Source organism: Arachis hypogaea, chromosome 12, assembly GCF_003086295.3.
Source record: "Arachis hypogaea cultivar Tifrunner chromosome 12, arahy.Tifrunner.gnm2.J5K5, whole genome shotgun sequence".
NCBI classification, from domain to species: domain Eukaryota; kingdom Viridiplantae; phylum Streptophyta; class Magnoliopsida; order Fabales; family Fabaceae; genus Arachis; species Arachis hypogaea.
Window position 1 is genome coordinate 53,670,938 of NC_092047.1, and position 5,275 is coordinate 53,676,212.

The 5,275-nt window shown below is 41.2% G+C and overlaps 1 non-coding gene across 1 annotated transcript; it reads right to left on the bottom strand.

Moving 5' to 3' along the window:
- Positions 1-3,678: 3,678 nt before the first annotated feature.
- LOC112732153 (small nucleolar RNA R71) lies at positions 3,679-3,782 on the bottom strand. The gene has a single exon (XR_003167890.1). It is a non-coding gene; the product is annotated as a small nucleolar RNA R71 (small nucleolar RNA).
- Between the last annotated feature and the right edge of the window lie 1,493 nt (positions 3,783-5,275).

A 5,275-nucleotide genomic window follows, 5' to 3' on the forward strand; every position in this document is an offset into this window, starting at 1 on the left:
TGTTAGAACTTCCCAACCTCTTCTTTGGATCTCATGTCAGATCTCCGGATACTCATTTTTCTTGAGTTTGAAAGGGACCTCGGGGATCACCTTCTTCTTGGCCACAACATCATAGAAGTGGTCTTGATGGGCTTTGGAGATGAATCTTTCCATCTCCCATGACTCGGAGGTGGAAGCTTTTGTCTTCCCTTTCCCTTTTCGAGAGGATTCTCCGGTCTTAGGTGCCATCAATGGTAATGGAAAAACAAAAAGCTTATGCTTTTACCACACCAAACTTAGAATATTGCTCGCCCTCGAGCAAGAGAAGAAAGAAAAGAAGAAGAAGAAGAAGATATGGAAGAGAGGGAGAGAGGGTTGTGTTTCGGCCAAGAAGGGGATGAGAGGGTTGTGTTGTGTGAGAATGAAGAAGAATGGAGAGGTTCATATAGTGGAGGGAGAGGGGTTAAGGTTCGGCCATATGGGGTGGGTTTGGGTGGGAAAGGGATTTTGAATTTTGAAGGTAGGTGGGGTTTTTGAGGTAGGTTTATGGGGAAGACTGGATGGATGTGAGTGATGAATGGGTAATAGGGAAGAGAGAGATTGAGGTTATTGGTGAAGGGTTTTGGGGAAAGGTGTTTATTGGGAAGAGAGGATGAATGAGAAGAGGGGAGAGAATGAGTGGAGGTAGGTGGGGATCCGTGATGCCAGGGCATCTTGGCCAGTTTCACTGACCTTTTCTTTACTGTTTTTACGTTAGTTTCATGCATTTTTTTAGGAAATAAGCTAGTTTTGGGTAGATATTCACTTATGCCTTGATTCAAGCATACATTGTGCATTTTACATAATTTCATGAGGATTTTGCATAAGTTTAGTGACAATTATTATGTTGCATTACTCATGACTTGGACTAGAGATTTGATGCACTTTATTGCTTGATTTCAGGACCAAAAGGAAGCAAGAAAAGGGGAGGTAACTTGCAAGATTAATGAGAAAAGTGATTGCCAATAACACTCTCAAAAATCCATCAATGCCCACGTTAGAGAGTCACGTTAACTAAGTTAACGTGAACTTTAACGTGGAGAAGAGAAGTTGAGCCAACGTTAGTGACACTTCACATTGTCACTAACGTTGGCAATTACTCATAAGTGGCCACGTTAAAAGCCACGTTAACCTAGTTAACGTGGCCTCTAACGTTAAGGGGGGAAGAGAAGCCAACGTTAGTGACACTCAACATTGTCACTAACATTGGCCTATGGTGCAAAGTACCATGTTAGTGACACTCAACATTGTCACTAACGTTGAAGCAACCACACAACCCCCAAGAGTCACGTTAACTTCCACGTTAACTTGGTTAACGTGGAAGCTAACGATGAGGAATGAAGGATGAGCCAACGTTAGTGACACTCAACATTGTCACTAACGTTGGGATGGCTAAAGATGGCCACGTTAGAAGCCACGTTAACCTAGTTAACGTGGACTTTAATGTGAGACCTAGGGGCACATTGGAACGTTAGTGACAATGTTGAATGTTACTAACGTTCTCGAAGGATGGCAAGGACTACGTTGGAAGCCACGTTAACCTAGTTAACGTGAGGCAAAGGGGTGCATTGGAACGTTAGTGACAATGTTAAGTGTCACTAACGTTCTCGAACTTATATTCTCACTAAATATTAACACCCCTGACGTCCTGAACTAAAGTCTCTGCCCACTTCACACTTTCTCTCTGCAAGTAAAGCCAAGCCCAAATAAAGAAAGTAACTACTTCAAACTCAAGATTCAAAGGCCCAAGACTTGAAGAATCACACTAGAAGCTGAGAAGAGTAGTATATATAGGAGTAGCTTTGAATTGAGAAAGAGTTCTGGAGGCTGGGAAAAAGAGAACTACTCTCTGTATTTTACTTTCTTTGCAATTTCTAGTTTTATGATGTATTCTCCATCTTTGTTTTCATTTTCAAGAGCTATGAACAACTAAACCCCTTTCATTGGGTTAGGGAGCTCTGTTGTAATTTGATGGATCAATACTAATTTTCATTATTCTTCTTCTATCTTTCCTCTTGATTTTACTTGAAAGCTTTTGATCTTCATCCAATGGAGTAGTTATCTTGGAAGAAAAGCTACTCAAACTTGGATCTCTTTTGAACCTTGAAAGAGGAATGAAGAGATCAAGCTAGAAATGCTTTCTCATGCTGGACCAAATTGGGTTTAGATGGGTATGTGACTATAACCCTCTCAATACTTGATTTGGGAAATGCATGTGGTATAATTAGTGACCATACTTCATCTCTTCTCATGAGCAATTGACCAAGAAATTGGCTATTGATCAAGATTTGAGAGATTGAATTGCAAGAATTTGTAATTCAATCACTTAAGATTGCCAAGGAGATCAATGAGTGCATTGATTGAGGAAGAGATGAAAATGAACTTGATCCGGAGAATTGCAACATCTCCTAAGCCCAATGAACTCCCGTCTCTGATCTTACCCATTCCCTTTAATTTCTGCCATTTACTTTTATGAGCAAATCCCCCATTCCAATTTACAATTCTGCAATTTATTTTCAGTCATTTACTTTCAGTTCTTTAATTCTAGCATTTACTTTTCTGTTATTTACATTCCCACCATTTTTATTTTCTGCAACTCTCAACCCAAATTCTGGATTCGCTCAACTAGAACATTCTTCTAATTAAAGTTGCTTGATCAATCAATCCCTGTAGGATTCGACCTCACTCTATTGTGAGTTTTTACTTGACGACAAATTTGGTACACTTGCTGAAGGGAGATTTGTTGAGAGACAAGTTTTCCGTGCATCAAGTTTATGGCGCCGTTGCTGGGGATTGATTATGCATCAACAATGATTAAATTGGAAGATCACTAGATTGAGCATTTTTATTTTGTGAATTTCATTTTCTGTTTGAGTGATTTAATTTTTGTTTTAGTTAAACTTCTTCCCTTCCCCCTCTACTCTTTTGTTTTTCTTTGTTATTTTTAATTCTGTTTGCTAACCCACTAACTGTTTGATATATTGCATCACCCACAACTAACAGTAATTCTGACAGAAATACTGTCTGCACCTATTTTCTTTGCTTGTACTTGTTGGTTGTATGACAGGGAGAAGAAGCGGGGCTTCAACTTCCTTTGATTCTGAACCTGAGAGAACCTTCCTTAGACTAAGGAGGGAGGCAAAAGAAAAATGTGTAGTTGGTGCTGAAGAAGAGGAGGAACACTTTGAGGAATACTTTGAACCAAACATGGAAGAAAACATGGAAAATCATCATGAAGAAGAGACTCACAACCATGGCAGAGGAGGTGGAGCAAATCATGCTGGGGAGGATAGAAGAATTTTGGGCTCTTACATCAATCCAAACCCAGGCAATTGTGGAAGTAGCATCCAAAAGCCAACAATCCATGCCAATAACTTTGAACTTAAACCACAGCTCATCACCCTTGTTCAGAACAACTGTTCGTTTGGAGGAGGTGTTCAAGAAGACCCCAATCAACATTTGACCACCTTCCTGAGAATATGTGACACAGTGAAATCTAATGGTGTTCATCCTGACGCCTATAGACTGCTCTTATTTCCTTTCTCACTCAGGGACAAGGCAGCCAAGTGGCTGGAATCCTTCCCAAGGGAGAGCTTGACAACTTGGGAGGATGTGGTGAACAAATTCTTAGCAAGATTCTACCCTCCTCAACGAATCAATAGGCTGAGAGTTGAGGTTCAAACTTTCAGGCAACAAGATGGTGAGACTCTGTATGAAGCATGGGAGAGGTTCAAGGACTTAACAAGGAGGTGTCCACCTGACATGTTCAACGAATGGGTGCAGCTGCACATTTTCTATGAATGTCTCTCTTATGAGTCAAAGAAGGCCGTAGACCATTCATCTAGAGGATCTTTGAACAAGAAAAAGACCATTGAGGAAACCATAGATGTTATCGAAACAGTAGCAGAAAACGACTACTTCTATGCTTCCGAAAGAGGGAACACAAGAGGAGTGATGGAGCTAAACAATGTAGATGCTCTGTTGGCCCAAAACAAGCTCATTACCCAGCAGCTAGCTGACCTCACCAAGAAGATGGAGAGGAACTAAGTAGCAGCAATCTCATCTTCATCAACAATCCAAGAAGGAGTGAATGAAGAAGCAGAGGGGAGTCAGGAGCAAGCCAACTACATTGGGAATTCACCAAGGAAAAACTATTATCCATACTCCAAGACTTACAACCCTGGATGGAGAAACCACCCAAACTTTGTGTGGGGAAGTGAGCAAGATCAAAACCAAGACCAGAGACGTTACAACTCCAACAACAATGCAGCTCACCAGCAATTCACCCAGAGGACATCTCAACATCCCCACAATAACACTTCTCCACACACTTATCAAAACCAAAATAGCACATCTGCTCCGAACCACTCATCAATTGATGACAAGCTCTCTAAGATTGAAGCCTTACTTGAAGGAATATCCCAAGAGATTCAAGAAAATAAGGTGCTCAAAGAGGAGGTGCGAGCCAATATTAAGAACCAGGGAGAGACCATTAGGAAGCTGGAATTCCAGGTGGGATATTTAGCTGAGAAGATTCCCAAACCTACAGATAGCTTCCCAAGTGACACGGAGAAAAACCCCAAAGGAGAAGCAAAGAAAGTAAGATGGGAAGATTGCAAAATGGTCACTACAAGTGATCAAGAGACTGAAGACAAGCAAGGCAAACTTCTCGAACAACCTGAAGACAACTCAATAAAGGAGGAGGATAGAGATCACAAAGAACCAGAAATGTCACAACAAGAGTTGCTGAAGCTCTATGCACCCTTTCCTCAACTGCTCAATGGTGCTGTGGGAAAGAGAATATACTCAAGGTTCCTAGACTTGTTTGCATCTCTGCATGTGAACATACCATTCATCAAGGCAATTCAACAAATGCCTGCATTCATCAAGTATATGAAGGAACTTCTTCCCAGGAAAAGCTCACTCAAGGGAGGGCAGACTATAGTGATGAACAAGGAATGTAGTGCCCTTATTCAACCTGAGTTGCCTACAAAAAGAAGAGACGTAGGAAGTTTTCATATCCCTTGTGCCATAGGTGAAAATATGTTCGACAGAGCACTATGTAATTTGGGGGCCAACATCAACTTACTGCCCTTATCCCTGGTGAAGAGGCTGCAGATCAATGAGATAATGCCCACAGATGTCATTGTCAGACTGGCTGACAAAACTCAAAAGCAAGCAATAGGAGTAGTGGAAAATGTGTTGCTAAAGGTTGGGAAGTACTTTCTCCCAACAGACTTTGTCATTCTGGACATGG